Consider the following 17,904-nt stretch of genomic DNA (forward strand, 5'->3'; position numbering starts at 1 on the left):
AACAGGATGATCTTACGGACATTTTACTTAAAGGCCCACAGGAAGATCCTGTGGTTCCCTTTCATGCTGCATTGCAGAGAAAAATATCTGTCAACTGGGAAACTCCTGAGGTTATCCCAGCAGTTAACAAAAAACTATCTGCCAAATATAGGGTATCTGCTTCTGACCCTGAACATTTGAGCAAACATCCAACTCCAGAGAGTTTGGTTGTACAAGCAGCAACTTCATCGAACAGTAGATCTGCATACCGTACTATTCCACAAGACAGGGATGATAAAAGGTTTGACGCTATGTCAAAAAAGGTTTTCTCGGCATGTAGCATGGCGCTTAAATCCATCAATACTACTTTCACGCTTGCAAGATTCAGCCATACACTTTGGGAGTGTGCTTCATCTGCGCTGACTGTCTCTCGGAAGGAGAGGAAAGGGAAGCATTTCTGAACATCATTAAAGATGGTAAAGACACAATGTGTGAGTCCCTTCAAACTGGCATTGATTCTGCTGACAGTATCAGCAGGGCCATGCGGCAAGTACTACAATCCGCAGATTTGCTTGGTTGCGAAAGTCTGGTTTTGCTCCAGATGTACAGGCCACACTTTTGAATATGCCCTTTGACGGCACTTCTTTGTTTGGTAAGAAGGCTGATGACAGCCTAGAGAAGTTACAAACATCCAAGGCAGCAGCGAAATCTCTTGGAGCTGCAATCCGTCAAACTCTGTATCGCCCCTCAGGAACCTCTTGGAGGGGTAGGTACTTTCGCTTTTATTCCGCATTCGGAAAAGGCAGAGGACAGCCGGCTCAAAGGGGCCAAAAACAATTCACCCGCGGTGGGCGGGTTAAAAATGCAAAAGCCGCAGCAGCAGCAGGTGCCTCCTTGCCCTCGGCATCTGCGTCAGCCACCTATAAACCACTCTGAGGTCTCTCCTCACAAGACACCAGTAGGGGGCAGGTTAACTCAACATCTGACGGAATGGCAGGCTATTACGCCAGATGCTTGGGCATTGGAGACAGTTGCTCAAGGTCACTGCCTGCCCTTTCTACGCACCCCTCGGAGTCATCCACCGGGGAACAACTCTTTGAAGTTTCCAGACCCGCTCCTTTCGCAGGAGATTCTAGACCTGCTAGAGAAAGGTGCCATAGAACCGGTACCTGTAGCGGAGAGGAACAAGGGTTGGTATTCCCCCTACTTTCTAGTACCGAAGAAGGACGGAGGACTGAGACCCATCTTGGACTTAGGAGAATTGAACAAATTCCTCAGGATGGACAAGTTCAAGATGGTAACTTTCTCTCGGATCCTTCAGGCCCTCCAGCGTCAGGACTGGCTGGTATCTCTAGACCTTCAGGGTGCTTATTTCCATGTGCCAATCCATCTCAAACACAGGAAATACCTGAGGTTCGCAATTGGCAACTCTCACTATCAATTTTGAGATCTGCCATTTGGGCTGACCTCCGTCCGAGGGTCTTCACCAAGCTAATGTCGGTAGTGGCTGCAAGTCTAAGGAGGGAAGAGATCCACGCCTACCCCTACCTAGACGATTGGTTGATCAGAACAGTATCTTTGGAACAAGATCAGATCCAACTAGATTATGTCTGCCACTTCCTTCACAAACTGGGCTTCTCTCTCAATTTAAAGAAGTCACAGATGATACCATCACAGAGACTCCAGTTCATCGCAGCGCTCCTGGACACTTCCCTGGGGAAAGCCTCGCCACCAGAGGTGAGGGCTCAAGATATTCTGCAGATGGTCACCAAGTTTCAAAATGCCCAACGTCTCCCAGCCTTCGACTTTTCGAGGTTGCTAGGCCTCATGGCATCCTGCATCTTCCTTGTGCCAGAGGCTCGCCTGAGAATGAGATCCCTCCAGTGGGCACTAAGAACCCAGTGGTCACAATTCTCAGGAAGAATGACTGATCTCCTTCAGGTCCCGGACAAAGTGGCTCGAGACCTTCAATGATGGGCCTGTCTGGAAAACATTTTGAAAGGAGAACTGTTTTGGCAACCATGGCCGGAGATAACAATAGTCACGGATGCCTCACTCACGGGGTGGGGAGCCCATGCCAACGACTTGACCATCAGCGGTCGTTGGTCTCATCGGAGTCCAGACTACATATCAACCTGTTGGAGCTGAGAGCTATAGATTAGCGCTGAAGGCTTTTCTGCCATCTATACAAGGGAAAAATGTCCTAATAATGACGGACAACACAGTGACGATGCACTACCTCAACAAAAGAGGAGGCGTAGGATCATTGCTACTGTGCAGAGAGGCGATGCAGCTCTGGTTTTGGGCAATTCAAGAAGGAATCTCTCTATCGGCAGTTCACTTAGCCGGAAAGAAGAACTTGACATCGGACGCTCTGAGCAGGCAGAGCAGTCTCCCACGAGAGGAAGATAGCTCAGGAAGACCTTCAAGAGATCTTCCCCCTTTGGGGAACCCCCTCAAGTGGATCTGTTCGCCACCAGTATCAACAGGAAGTGCGATTAGTTTTGTTCAAGGGAATTTCCCCCGAGAGGAATTCTAGGGGATGTGTTTGTAGTGGACTGGGAGTTTCCACTTCAGTACGCGTTTCCTCCAGTCCCTGTCATTCCTCAGATGATCGGGAGGTTGAGAAGATTCCGGAAGACTATGATCCTAATTTCCCCAGACTGGGCCAGGAGACATGGTACCCGGACCGTCTGGACATGTCCATCTGCCCTCCGATTCGTCTTCCGCACAGGGAGGATCTTCTCTCGCAGAAGGGAGGTCAGGTTCTCCATCCAGACATCAGAACCCTCAACCTTCACGCTTGGTTTCTGATAGGTTGAGATACAAGGATTGGGACCTCCCAGATGACGTCATGGAGGTGTTGCTTTCGGCTAGAAGGCCAGCAACAAAGACTTTATACCGCTGCCGTTGGAACAAGTTTTGCAGCTGGTGTAGAGAAAAGAATATCGAACCCTTTTAATGCGGTACACCAATGGTGTTATCTTTTTTGCTCTATTTGACAAATTCAGGTCTTCAAGTTGGTACGATCAAGGGCTACCTCGCAGCGCTGTCAATCTTCAAGCGCACTGCGGAGGAGCCATCATATTTCAAATTACCCCTAGTAATTCAATTTCTGAAGGGGTTAACTAATGTCTATACCCCAAAGCCGTTTCAAGTTCCCTTGTGGGACTTAAATCTAGTCTTAAATTTCCTGATGAGTACTCCCTTTGAAACGCTCCATTCTTGTTCATTAAGATTTCTCACCCTTAAAACAGTCTTACTAGTGGCTTTGACATATGCCAGAAGAGTGAGCGACTAACAAGCTCTATCTTGCAAACCTCCTCTTACAAAAGTTTTTCACAAAGACAAAGTTGTCCTACAAGTGAAGCCTAATTTCCTTCCAAAGGTAGTCTCTGAATTCCACATCACTCAGAAGATAACCTTACCTTCATTCTATCCTCCTCCCCATCCAGGGAAAGAGGAAGAAAGGCTACATAGGCTGGATCCAAGGCGAGCCTTGAGTTTTTATATCAGCAGACTTGCCAGGATAAGGCAAGCAGACCAACTGTTTATAGGTTTTTTTTGTATTTTTTTTTGTATTTTTTTTAATTTGATTTAAAAAATGTTTACACATTTTCTTTTACCAATTATTTGAATCCGTTCCTTAGTCCTGCTCCTCCATTCATCCTTAATTAGATTGTTTTAAGTTTGTTTTAAATTAATCTTCTTTCTGGTTTAGGGCTTTCCAAAGTCAATATGTTGTAGAAATTGCGACACTGCGATTATTTCCTTTGTGCGTTCCCCCTCCATTAAGCGTTTCCACCATTCTTTTTCTTCATAGATGGAAAATCCTTCAAATAAATGCAACATGTGTGTGGTTCTTAGTTCGGTCAAGCCCTTGCAGTTCAAGAGTAAATGTCTTAGTGTTTCTTTAAACACTTTATCCTGGCAGAAACTGCAGTTGTTGGACGATGATATTCCTCTGATAAATCTTATCTCATTAGTTGGCAAAATGTTGAGACGAGCCCTCATGAATGTTTGCCGGTGTTGTCTGTTTAGAAAGATTTTCAGATAGGGTCTGATCTCGTTCAGCTTTCTATTAATCGGTATCACATGCGCCGCTGATTTATATGATCCCGCCGTGTCCTGGGTCTTTATCCAATCTAAAGTTTCTAGTCTTGTTATTGCTTTCATGGGATTAGTTATTCGCTCTTCTTCTGAGGATCCGATTTCTTCAGTTAAGATGTTATTTTCTGGCGTCAGCTCTTTAAGGTATTAGAGTTTGTTGTAAAAACTTCTTTATGGATGATATCAAAGATGTTAGACCGCTCCGGAATAATCACTTTTCTGTATGTGTCCCTGCTTCCCCTCTCCTCCCGCCCCCAGCCGTCCCCCGTGGTGTGATTGGCTGCTCTAAGGCAGCCGGCGAACCTAGTCGCCGTCGCAGCTCCCGACCGCCTTTCCATCCGGGCGTGTTCAGGTGAGCGTGGGTGAGAGCCCGACCCTCTTGGGCCTTGTGATCTGGGCTTTGTTTTGGTGCCTGAGCCCCCCGGGCCCTGCCCGCAGCGTTGTCCGCCCCGTGTCCCTGCTTCCCCTCTCCTCCCTCCTCCCGCCCCCAGCCGTCCCCCGTGGACTGATTGGCTTGCTGGCCCCTTTTGACTGACCCTTCCAGGGCAGCCCCCTGTCCGGCAGCCCTTGCGGCTAAACGCCCGGGGCAAAGGGCGGCTCCTACATTGGCGGCTCCAGGACGTGTCTGCAGGTGTCCGCAGGGGAAGCAAAGGAAGCCAGACACCAACAAAACTGTGAGTATGGCATGGGTGGGGTGTAGAGCAATCACTCTACTCCAGAAAGCCCCTGTCACTCTACCTTACCTTCCATAGCATAGACTGCCATAGACTTAAATCAAGACATACCTAGGAAGACTTGCGACCACTGTAAATGGATTGTAAATACTGCCTTACGATGCACATGAACTTACTTGCCAATTTTAGCTAGTGCCACACGTGTAGGGAACTGAGCTTTAGCTTGCACCGCATCTAGATAAACCGCATCTAGATAAAAATTGGTATTCTTAACATGCACCACACTTAGAATTCTGAACCCTAGTTTGCAGCGCATCCTGATAGAAATGTTATTCTTAAGATGCACCGCACTTAGAATTCTAAACCCTAGCTTGCGTCGCATCTAGATAGAAATGGGATCGTTAGCATGTTAGAAGTGTCCTCAATAGCCTCTGTGAAAAGTCGATTTTAGAAGTGTCCCCAATAGCCTCTCTGAGAAAGTAGAATTTAGAAGTGTCCTCAATAGCCTCTTTGTTAAAGTTGAATTTAGAAGTGTCCCCAATAGCCTCTGTGAAAAGTTGAATTTAGAAGTGTGCCCAATAGCCTTTGTGAAAAGTTTAATTTAGAAGTGTGCCCAATAGCGTCTGTGAAAAGTAGAATTTAGAAGTGCGCCCAATAGCCTCTCTGAGAAAGTTGAATTTAGAAGTGTCCTCAATAGCCTCTGTGGAAAGTTGAATTTAGAAGAGTCCTCAATAGCCTCTTTGTTAAAGTTGAATTTAGAAGTGTCCCCAATAGCCTCTGTGAAAAGTCGAATTTAGAAGTGTGCCCAATAGCCTCTCTGTTAAAGTTAAATTTAGAAATGTGCCCAATAGCCTCTGTGAAAAGTTGAACCTAGAAGTGTTCCCAATAGCCTCTCTGTGAAAAGTAGAACTTAGAAGTGTCCCCAATAGCCTTTTTGTGAAAACTGACTATAGAAGTGTGCCCAATAGCCTCTTTGTGAAAGTTGAATTTAGAAGTGCTCCCAATAGCCTCTTTAGAACATTTTAGAAAACATTTGAATGACCATATAACCCACCATATGCTTACTCTCTCCTTTACACCACCACTCAACTAGAACACAGAGATACTATGACACCATTCGGTATAACTGTTCTCATACCAACATCCGTCACATACTCCACATCACTCTTTGTAAACACTGCTGGTTACACACCCCCAGCCAGGCGTTCTCCTCAGGCCTAACGCAGCCACATCCGGTCTGGATTAATCCTGCCAGAACGAACACATACTCCTGACCCCTCAACCACTACACCTACCGCTAAGAAGCAGCTTTTACACGAATACCGCACAAGCTGCACACATACATGGTGCCCACACGCACCTTTGACTCTCTCTACTCCCTCTACTGATCTGAACTTCGGTTCCCAGGGGCGTTCAACCTACCAGCGCATTCAGACCATACCAATGGTATATAAGGCGCTATATAAATGCAAAATAACAATAACAATAACAATATATCATCACTTTGTTGCTTGATACAATGCTTTGTAGGGACAGAATACATAATTCCCTTCTTATTAAAGGCATCGGCGTAGAAGGAGGAAGATTCAATATCTGTCTCCAGAAATGTCTTTCCAGCTTTATCCATAAAGTTCCCGGGATGTTGAGGAAGGCCTCTGCCCCGTAAATTACTGATGGGATCACTTTAGATCGATAAAATTGTATAATCGGTTTGAGTGAATACCGGCAGAATTTCCTTTCAAGGATCTTAGCTTGGGATGTTGGGTTCTTCATTCTTTCCCAAGGATAGAGCTGCATACTTGTTTGTTTGGTTATTGCTCAAGATCACTCCCAGGTATTTGAACTCTAATACCGTCTCAATCTTTTCGTCATCCAGCTTCCAAGTAAACGAAATGTTAGGAGTAGTAGTTTTTTGTAGCATCATGATTTTCGTCTTGCTTTTATTGATTTCTAAATCGTTTTCTCCAATGTATCTGCTCAGATTGTCCAGTTGTCTTTGTAATCCTATCGGCGTTTGATCCAATAAAATTAGATCATCCGCATACAGTAGACGAGACACTGTAGCCCCGCCCATTTTTGGAGGATAAGATCTAAGGTCAAGTTCAGAATCTTTGAAATCCCACAAATATGCGTTAAATAACGTGGGGGCCAAAGGGCAGCCCTGCTTCACCCCTCTTGCTGTTTCAATAGGGGTTGACCGGTTGCCTTGTTGATTCAAATGGATAGTTAAAGACGTCTCTGTGTAGAGTGCTTGAATTTGCTCCAGTATGTTACCAGAGCAGTTTTTGGTTTCCAGTTTTTTCCAGAGGCGCTCCCTATTGACCTGGTCAAAGGCTTGAACCAGGTCAATGAAGGCCATATATATGCCCGGTTTCCCTTCTTTCGTTCTGCTTTTCAGGATGTTTATCAACAATATATTGGCCAAGGTTCCCGCATTCCTTACAAAGTCCGATTGAAAGGGATCCATTAGTGTGTTTTCCATTGCCCAATTCTGAAACATCTCCAATAAAGTTGAGCCATATACTTTCCCAATAACATCTAACAATGCTATGGGTCTGTAGGTCTTTGGATTTTGCCTCGGTCCATTCTTGTAAAGTGGGACTATTATAGCCTTTTTCCAGGATTTTGGGATAGACTTTGTTTCCTTAATTGTATCAAATACTTTGCTAATAAATAGTGCCCAGTTTTGTGGAGATTTCTTTAAATGGGCGTTAGTGAGACCATCTGGTCCCGGTGCTCTAGAAGTATTCAGCCGCTTAATTCTTGTTATGATTGAAGATGTGTCGTTGGGAAGAACCCATTTCGTTTCCATTTTGCCAGTTGAGATCTCCGTCTGTTTATTTGGATTTTTATAAAGGTTTGTGAAGTGATCAATCCACTTGCCTTCTCCTACACTGTTATGAATTACATTTCGAGGAGTGTTCGTTGTTGATTTAATAAGCGACCAAAAATCCCTGGAGTTACGGCCGTTCATTAAACTCAGCATCAGTTCTGCATCTGCTTGCAGCATTGCAGCTCTACGCGAGCTCAGCCAGTTTTTATACTGTTGTTTTGTTTTCCGTGCTACCTCCTAGTCTTTTTGTCCTTAGTCTTTTTTGCCACTCTTTGCACTTTTCTTAGCTTTTTTCGTTCAGCGACCAAAAGCTTATCATAATTATGAATATGTTTACTTCCCTTGGTTGTTGAGACGTTAGCTTTTTGTTTATAGACGTTTAAACATTGTTCGTAATCAACTTCTTTCCTTTCTATGTATTTTTTGGTAAGTGCCGTTATATCTTCTGATTTTACTTTTAGTCTTATTCTTCCGCTTGTTCTTCGATCTCCGTTTTCATTAATTCCTTTATTTCATGTTTGGATTTCCATTCGAATTCGAGCAGATTATGGTCGCTGTTCTCAGTACGTTTAACTCGAAAGTTAGTGATGCGAGTTAAAAGCTCAGGGCTGACAAAAATATGATCTAAGGTAACTGCGGAAAGGTCCTTTTCCCAGGTAGGTATCAAGGTAACATCTTCCTCTATCAAGAAATGTAGATTCTCCAGCATGGGGTCTGGCATGGATTCACATGCTCATGAATATTCCCCGTCGTCAGGCTGGGAAGCCTCGGTAAAGAAAAATCAGTATCAGTTTCGTTTCTGATCTGTCTTTCGTAGTAGTAACCAATCACTGATCTCTGTGTCATGCTGACCACAGCCAATGACTGCCATCTCCCTAAGCCCCGCCTCTGGCAGCCATCTTCAGATTTTTACCGCACGTTCAAGTGTTGGGATCCTCGTGCTATTGCTCTCGAGCTTTAGTGCTTTTTTCGTGCTTTTTCTTAGGAAAATGTTTTCTTTTTCGGTCAAAAGAGCCTCAAGCTCCACCGTTTCTTTATCCGATCAACGGGGACCCGTGTCGGATTCTTCTACACCCCTCAAGGGTGAAGATTTCGTCGAGCCACGCTTTTGGAGGACTCCAGAAGTTTCTCAGGCCCATCTCGATCATGGCCCAGGAGAAGGGAAGCTCGACGCCCGGAAAGCTGTTCAGGGTCTGCCCTGGATGCCAGCTTCAGAATGTCTTTAAGGAGGACGAACACTCCCTTTGCCTCTACTGCCTGCATGAGGACAAGACGCACATGGAGAAGGACTGCGTTTTGCAGCAATATGTCGGAAACGGACCATGAAGGACCGCCATCTGCGTTTCGCCAACTGGCTGGAAGGGAAGAGCCCGTCAGGCGAGAAGAAGAAGTCCGAGCGGTCTTCTAAGACCTTTGAGGGCGCCCCGGCGACGGGGGTCCAACAGAAGGCCAAGCACCGCGAGTCCGCTGGCACCGGGAGCGCCGAACGGTCGGGCTCTACGGGCGCCAGGCAGGGCGCATCCTCCCCGGCGCCATCAACCACGAGCCAACGCTCCTGGAGAGACCCGGTCGAGCTCGAGGGCCCCATCGGAGGGGGAGCGAGGCGGTGACCCTCCCCCCAAGGAGAAGGCAGTGAGCGCACCTAAGGTGGTGAAAGCCTTAATCCACCCGGCCAAGGCCTCTATCGAGACAGTCGCGGCAGCCCTGGCTCAGCCTGTGGAGGCTACACCAGTGGTGGCGACCTCGGGGCCCAGAGTCTCCCTGCCACCACGGAGGGAGTCCTCTTTCATGCCCATCGACAGGACCCCCGTGAAACCTCCGACGGCGAAGAAAAAGGGGGGGCAGGAGGTCGTCGTGGATTAGGCCTCAACCTCTGAGGAGGAGCTGATCGAAGTCTTAAGCCACGGCGTTGGCGTGGAAGAAGACGAGCCCATCGGGAGGGACCCAGACGTAGGAGACGACGAGAACGTCGAGGGTGCCGACGGGGCTCCTGACTGCCCGTCAGACTCCCCTCAACCAGTGCCGCAAGACAACTCGGCGGCCATTTTGTTGGCTATACAGTCCTCATGCTCAGAGATAAGGACGAGATTGCCGTTACCACCAACGGAGGAACCTCTCCCGACGGGGGACCCGGAGCCAGGCCCTTCTGGGAGCCCTCCTCCTAAGAGAAGAAGGATTCATCCTCCACCTCCTTTTCAACCATCGCGCCCTGCTCAGCCCTCCTCCCCGTCCACGACCCGTGGGGATGATACGGGGACTGACAGGGCCACGTCGGGCACAGATGACAAGGTTTACAACGAGGATCTCCCGTCGTCACCTCCTCCCCGGGCCTCCCCGCCCGACGAGATTGGATCGTTTCATGCCATGATCGCCAGGGCATCCGAGCTTTTCCAGCTCTGCCCAGAAGAGAAGAAGAAGGAAGGCTTCCTTTATCAACAGCGCGAGACCAAGAGGAAGACGGTCCTCGCTGTACCTCTACTGGACGATATCTGGGATGAGGGTCTCGCCCTCCTCAAGAACCCATCCACAACGCCTGCGAGAAGGGATCGGTACAAGAAGAAGTACCGGGTCCTGGACGCGGCCCCCTTGTGCCTTCGGGCACAGCCGACCCCGGACTCGGTCGTCTCTGCGGCGGCCAGGAAGAAAGCGGGGGGCCTCGGTCTCTACGTCAAGCTCCCCGCCAGACGGCGAGGGAAAGAAATTGGACATGATGGGACGCAGAGTCATCTCATCGGCAGCGACGACGATTAAGGCTGCCAATGCCTTGGCTATCGTAGCCCGCTACGACAGGGAGTTGTGGTACAAGATCGCCCCCCTGCTGGACTTCTTACCAGACGACAAGAGGGCGGAGGCCCTAGAGATCATGCAGGAAGGAGAAGTGGCGTCGGACCACGCCATCACGATAGCGACGGACATCGCTGACACTGGATTTCGCCAGTTGGGCAACGGCGTGTGCCTTAGACGGCGTGGATGGCTCAAGGCAACTGACTTCCGTCAGGACGTGCAGACCAGAGTCTTGGACATGCCGTTCGACGGGAGCAACCTGTTTGGGAAAACAGTGGACGAATCCCTACAAGCCATCAAGACGGACACAGAGACGGCCCGGGCTCTTGGTGTTCTCCAGCAACGACGGCCGCCCTTTCGGAGCGGCGGAGGCAAGCAGGGTGCTTCCAAAGGTTCTGGCGGCGGATTTTCCACCTATCGTCAAGCGGCCCGTTCGTCGTCACAGGAAGCCTACAGGGGACGAGGCAAGTCGGGCGGACCCCGCCGTCGTCGCCAAGGAGGACAAGGCGGCAAAGCCTCGTCGAAGCAGGACTGAACCGACCGTGGGGTCGGGCCCCCACCGAAGCACCCCGGTGGGAGGCCGGCTGGCGAGCTTCATCAGCATGTGGGAGTCCATCTCCACTGACCGTTGGGTGCTGGACGCCCTGGCCCAGGGTCACGCGCTCGAGTTTCGAAAGAAGTGCCCGCGCGTCCCCCCCGTGGCCAGGAAGGAACATCACGTCCCTCAACTTCTCTTGGAGGTAAAGGCGATGCTCAAGAAAGGCGCCATCGAGCTCGTCCCAAAGAGGCTTCGGGGGCTCTGGAGTTTACTCAAGATACTTCCTCGTGAAGAAGACGACGGGAGGATGGCGTCCCATCCTGGACCTACGACGACTGAACAAATTCATCAAGGCACAGAAGTTCCGGATGGTCACCCTCCAGCACGTCCTGGGTCAACTGGAGGAGGGCGATTTCCTGTCGTCGTTGGATTTGGAGGATGCCTACTTCCATATCCACACCCTAAAGGGACACCGAAAGTTTCTCAGATTCGTGGTCCAAGGGCGTCACTACCAGTTCAGAGCCCTTCCCTTCGGATTGAGGTCGGCACCCAGGGTGTTCACCAAGTGCCTCGCACCGGTGGCGGCGCGGCTGCGCCTGGAGGGGATCCACGTCTACCCCTACCTAGACTGGCTCATCCGAGCAAAGACAAAGGAGCTCGCCGCGGAGCACACGACGAGGACCGTCCAACTACTCATGCACCTGGGATTCTCCATAAACTACGCCAAGTCCCACCTGGTGCCCACTCAAGACGCACTGTTTCTGGGAGCGAAGCTCGACACAGTGGCGCTTCTGGCCTCTCCGTCGGAGGAAAGGACGAGGGCCATCTTGGGCCAGGTGCAGCGGATGCTGGTTGCGGACGCGGCCAGGGTGAGGTCCATCAAGTCCCTCCTCGGAATGATGTCTTCTTGCATTTATCTCATCCGCCTGTGCAGGCTTCGGATGCGCCCGTTACAGGAGTTCCTGGACGCTCGCTGGGTCCAGACGACGGGCAGCTTCGAGGACAGGATCACACTCGATGAGAGCTTCCGACAAGCAATCCGGTGGTGGGGCACCCGCGCACATCTGACGGCGGGCATGGACTTCCAGACCCCGGGCCACCGGAAGACAGTGACCACGGATGCCTCCCTGGAAGGGTGGGGAGCGCACACCGAAAATCTGCACACGAGGGGCCTTTGGCTGCCGACGGAGAAGTCCCTCCATATCAACGTCCTGGAACTCCGTGCAGTGTTTTGGGCCCTCAGGTCCTTTCTTCCGTCCCTCAAGGGCAAGGTGGTGAGGATCTTCACCGACAACACCACCACCATGTTCTACATTAGGAAGCAGGGCGGTACCAGATCCCCAGCCCTGTCCAAGGAGGCTCAGGATCTGTGGCATTGGGCCGTCGCCCAAGGGATGTTTCTGGTGCCGTTTCATTTGGCAGGGATAAAAAACACCATCGCCGACTCGCTCAGCAGGGAGCTGCGCTCGTGCCACGAGTGGGAACTACGACAGGATCTAGTGGACTGCCTCTTCCGACGGTGGGGCACACCCCAGATCGATCTGTTCGCGACGGCGACGAACTCCAAGTGCCGGAGGTTCGCCAGCAGGTTTCCCCAGCCGAGGAGCATGGGCGATGCTTTCTCGTCCCCCTGGGAGGGCCTGTTCCTATATGCGTTCCCTCCATTGCCGCTGCTGATCCGGCTCATCAACCAGCTCAAGAGGTCACGGTGCAGGATGACCCTCGTCGCACCTGCGTGGCCGAGGCAGATATGGTTCCCGGACCTTCTGGACTTGTCAGCGTCCCCGTCAATCAAGCTGCCAGTGGACGCGGATCTTCTCTCCAGGGAAGGAGGCGCCATCCTCCACCAGGACCCGAAGTCGCTGAACTTGCAGGCCTGGCTCCTGCAGCGTTAGAGTTTGGAGGTTACGACATACCGGCCGACTGCAGAGAGGTTCTTGCAAAGGCCAGGGCGTCCTCAACTCTTAAATGCTACGGACACAAATGGAAGAGTTTCTCTGTCTGGTGCCACGCACAGAAGATTAACCCTCTACGGATTACGGCTCCTCAAGTACTGCCGTACCTGCTGACGCTGGCCAAGGCTGGGCTGGCGCACGCTTCCATCAAGATTCATCTTGCTGCGATCTCCCGATACACCAGAACCACGGGACGGACGTCTTTGTGGTCTCATCGTCTGGTGAAAGAATTCATGAAGGGACTGTTCAGATCGTTCCCGCCGGTGAAGGCCCCGGCCCCGGCGTGGAAGCTCAACGTGGTGCTGACCAAGCTCATGGGACCTCCGTTCGAGCCTCTGCACTCAGCTCAGTTGAAGTTCTTGTCGTGGAAAACAGTGTTTCTTGTGGCCATCACCTCCGCACGACGGGTGGGAGAGACCCAGGCCCTTTCCTGCAAGCCCCCGTACTTGACTTTTCACAACACGAGGGTAGTGCTCAGGACGCACCCCTCCTTCATGCCCAAGGTGCCGTCGGACTTCCACCTCAACGAACCCTTGGTGTTGCCTGTTTTCTTCCCGTCGCCTTCGTCGCCGGCTGAAAGGACTTTGCACTCGCTGGATGAGGCTAGAGCGCTGAAGTTCTACGTGGACCGCACGAAGAGTTTTCGGAAGACGTCCCAACTTTTTGTGAACTTTGGACCTGTAAATCGGGGGAAGGCTCTCTCGAAGGCTTCCATTTCCAGATGGCTCTCCGGCTGTATCATGTACTGTCATCGGTTGGCAAACCGACCCCTTCCTGGCCGTCCGAGAGCCCATTCCACCAGAGCGATCAAAGCTACCACGGCGTTCCTATCTGGTGTGCCCTTGCTGGACATCTGCAGGGCTGCTAAGTGGAGGTCGACGCACACCTTCACGAAATTCTACTGCGTCGATCGGGATTCCAAGGAGGAGTCCAGGGTCGGCCAAGCAGTGCTGCGCAACCTGTTCGCCTAAGGTGAGCCTGGTGAGGAGGTAAGAATTGCTTAATGTTGAGTTTTGGATGTAATGCTTAATGTTGAGCCTTTGCCACCTCCCGTGGTTGTGCATGTGTGTACTGCTATGTATTCTTTTATTCATGAGCATGTGAATCCATGCCAGACCCCATGCTGGAGAAGGAACAAGTTACTTACCTGTAACTGTTGTTCTCCAGCATGGGTCTGGCATGGATTCACATGCGAACCCTCCTGCCTTCCCCTCTGCGGCTCTTCACTTGGTCATACTGCCACTTCACGTGCTACCAAATCTGAAGATGGCTGCCAGAGGCGGGGCTTAGGGAGATGGCAGTCATTGGCTGTGGTCAGTATGACGCAGAGATCAGTGATTGGTTACTACTACGAAAGACAGATCAGAAACGAAACTGATACTGATTTTTCTTTACCGAGGATTCCCAGCCTGACGACGGGGAATATTCATGAGCATGTGAATCCATGCCAGACCCATAGTGGAGAACATCAGTTACAGGTAAGTAACTTGTTCCTTTTGTAGGGATTTTACCTTAATTAATTTGTCCCATTTAACTCCTCTTTTTTTTGCCAGAGTTTTGGATGATCGATTTTGGTTAACGCGTTGTAGTTTTGGATATTCCAAGTTCAGGTCTCCACATATAATCAAGTGACTGAGTTGATGTTCTTTGTCGATTTTTTCAAAGATATTTATTTGTTTTAGAAACTCATCATCATTTATTGCGAGGGGATTCCAATAAGTATTAATTATTATTATGTCCTCAGGCTTCAAGGTCAAAAGTTTCCGTTTTTTTCTTTCCCATTTCAGTAGTAGCACTTGAAAGTATAAAGATGATTCTAATATTTTTATCGCTTGTAGGTCTTTATTTGAGCGTAGCATTGTCAAGAGGCCTGATGAGGGTCTACCTGAAGGCCCTTTAGCTGCTGCGGAAAGATATGTTTCATAACCATCCATTGTTGGGGAATCTCTTAGCCATGTCTCTTGTAGACAGAGAACATCAAAGTCTCCTAGATGTAAATCGCTTTGCTTTAGCAAATGGGAAAAACCTCAGGTATTCCAGAAAGCGAACTTCAAAGAGACAATCTTCTCCTTTGTTTACTTGTTTAGCGCGTCTTCTGGTCCTTTGGTCTTGATTTGCTAACTTGAGTCACTCTGATCTAGAACTTTGGAAATCCACCTCCATTTTTGACCCTCTAAGTTTATTTCATTCTTTTTCTAGAGCTACAGGTGATAGTTCTTCTTTGTCATCTATTTCAGATTTGAATGTGACCTTCATTTTCGGTAAGGGACCTTTGGGAAAGCGTCCCGCCCCCGTGGGGTCCTTGTATACTACTGTAGGCCAATTTTGCGGTGATACAGATGTCTTCCTGTCTCTGTGATTTCCCGTCCTGATCTTTTTCTTTCTTACTCGTGTTATTGGTATTAGTTGAATCTGCAGGTTTTTCAGTTACAAGGAGTTCTCGACTTGTGTTCCCGGCTGACACTCTTCCTTCTGTTCGCCTATCGGGGTTTCGATGTTCTTGCCTCTTCTGTTTCTCCCTACTTCTAATAGGGGATCTTGTTTGTGATTCTTTCTCGCACTTTTCTTTTGGATTGTTATATATTGATAGCTCGTATCCCAATATCAGAATATTTTCGGTTGCTTGTGCGATCATTGTTCTCACCACCGGTGAAGGGATATGTAAGTAAACACTATCCTGTTTACCTTTTTTGGCAAACTCCACAATCCTGATATCCGCTGAAATGATTGATCTTAATGACGGTATACATTGCAACAGTGTCATTATGTTTTTCCTGTTCAAGATTGTACCGTCTGATTTTCCTATGCTTTCAAGTAGAAAACTTCTAATGCTTTTTATTTTTTCTTTGTAAGTTACTCTATCCGTCTTGGTGGATGTATAACTTGCAGTCCGATTTCTCAAAGGAGATGGGCTGTCCCGCTGGCTTCTTATACTTTCCCTTGGCACTCTCTTCCTTTTTGTGTCAACTTGTGCGTATTGTGTTCTGTCTGTTATATAATTGTCTCTTGTGTTTTTTGAAATATGTTTTTCCTGCAATCTCATTGTTAGGGAGAATTCTCTGTTTAGGCTGAATTTCCTAACCTAGTGAGTCCCCCAGCAGCTTTGCTGGATTTTTGGGGTTTATTTTTTTCTCCTGCCAAGAGTGAGACTCTTTAACCCTCACTCTTGGACATGATTTGAGTGTGTTTCTTTGAATCTAGAAGTGTTTAATGGGCTATGGGGTCTTTTACTCCATAGGGTTTCATGTGTTTTTGTGATGTGTGTTACACAGCACCCTCAGTGCAGTGACACAGGGGTGTCTTAGTGACCCCCCAGTATAGACTCCATACCCTGGGACTGACTACTGTCTCCCAGGGCATGTAAAGTCACCATTGACTTTACTAGTCTTAAATTCTGAACAGAACCAGTACAAACCATCATATTGTGGACGTACTGGCTGGGGCAATTCGATTGCCCCAGGGTCTGTTAGTCGAGGGGGCACGTCTCCGTCCCCCCTGATCGAGTTTTGGCTGGTGGCAGTGGATACTACTTTTTATATTCAACCGCAAATATTTTCCTATGGGCTTTCCCATTGTTTTAGGCTACTATCTTTATTTAATTATTTACGGTAGCCTCGAACATACCGCTGGTTTATTTAATTAATATTAACTCTCCGGTTGGTATTTTTTGCCAAAACTTGATTCTAAAATGGTGTTTGTGTTCTCTTCTGTTACTCCAACCCAAGTCGAACCCTTTGTTCCACTTTTTGGCGGGCTTCTCCACAGAAGCCCTCCAAAGTGGTGCCACTATGTCTGGGGTACTTAGGAGGGGTGGAGGGGAATTTAGGCACCCTGGACTGAGTTGCCTAGGCAACTCAAGTCGCACTCCATCCTGATTGGCCCAAGTGGTGAGCTTAGCATGTTTGAGTGACAGCTAGGCTGAGTGAATGGGGGTTTGCTGCATAAAAGCAGGGCTTTGGGGACTGGAACTTCAGAAGTCGCCACAGGACCTAAGAATCCGACGAGGGAGAAGCTGAGCCGACCTGCCACGACACCACCACCGGTGGAGCCCTGCTGGACTGCCTCACCACTTTTCCCAACGACAGAGGAGATCTCCCGCCGGAGAGTCTTCTTCCTTTGACTGGTGGGGATAACCAGTTTCACCGCCTTTTCACTTTCCCGACGTACCTCGTGGCCGCCTTGCCCGTGCCAAGCACCCCGGGAACCGGGATACCACGTTTTACCACGACCGCGAAACCAAGGTACCACCTTTAACCGGAAAACTCAGCGGCTGGTTTCTTCCCTGGTAGTGCAACGACCTTCATCCTTCCTCCAAGTCGAGATCTTCTCTTCCCCTGGACGACGACGCAACTTACACCCAGTACCAGGAACAACTGCCACCGCTGGAGGATCCTTCCCACTTAAGGTACCGTGTCCCGCCTGGCTTCCCTTGCTACCGACTGTACGGGTTATATTTAGCCCCCGGCTTTCGAACCTGGGTTAGCCTGGGACACCCTGGCTAAACTTTTCTAAGCCTCTCTAAACTCTTTTTGAACCCTCTGCAAGACTTTCTAAGCCTAGTGTAACTGTGTGATCTTGGGCGCATTTGTGCTCTGCTCCCTCTAAGAGTGGGCCCAGCCTTTGGACTTTGGCTCACCAGTGACTTTTTGCTCTCTGCCTTGCTAACAATAGTCCTGAATCATAGAGTGGTGTACCTCTTCATATTCTGTCTTTTCCCCTCCCTTTCTCACAAACTTATTAGAGTGCAATCTAGTTAAGCGCTCACCTCTGTATGAAAATAAGTGGTGTTTTTCTGGGATTTATCTGATAGGGAAAAAGGGGTGTATATATTACAATAGTAACTGTGTTTAGAATATTTTACAATAAGAGTGCTGGAGTGTTTCAACTGTGTGTTTTTAAATAAATAATTATATACTTTGATACCAAAGCTCTGGTCAGTGTTTGCTGTATTATTGTATCTGAGTGCCTATTGAGTATACTTTGCATACTGCCTAACTCTTCTTGAGGGAAGTCTGACTGCTCAGCCACAGC

The 17,904-nt window shown here is 49.1% G+C and overlaps 1 protein-coding gene across 4 annotated transcripts in view; it reads left to right on the forward strand.

The window, feature by feature from the left end:
• KMT2E (lysine methyltransferase 2E (inactive)) overlaps nucleotides 1-17,904 on the forward strand; it is a 3,564,841-nt gene that overhangs the window by 1,353,840 nt on the left and 2,193,097 nt on the right. The gene's annotated exons all lie outside the window — the stretch shown is intronic.

Source organism: Ambystoma mexicanum, chromosome 12 (assembly GCF_040938575.1).
Source record: "Ambystoma mexicanum isolate Mex_15411 chromosome 12, UKY_AmexF1_1, whole genome shotgun sequence".
In the NCBI taxonomy this organism is placed as follows: Eukaryota; Metazoa; Chordata; class Amphibia; order Caudata; family Ambystomatidae; genus Ambystoma; species Ambystoma mexicanum.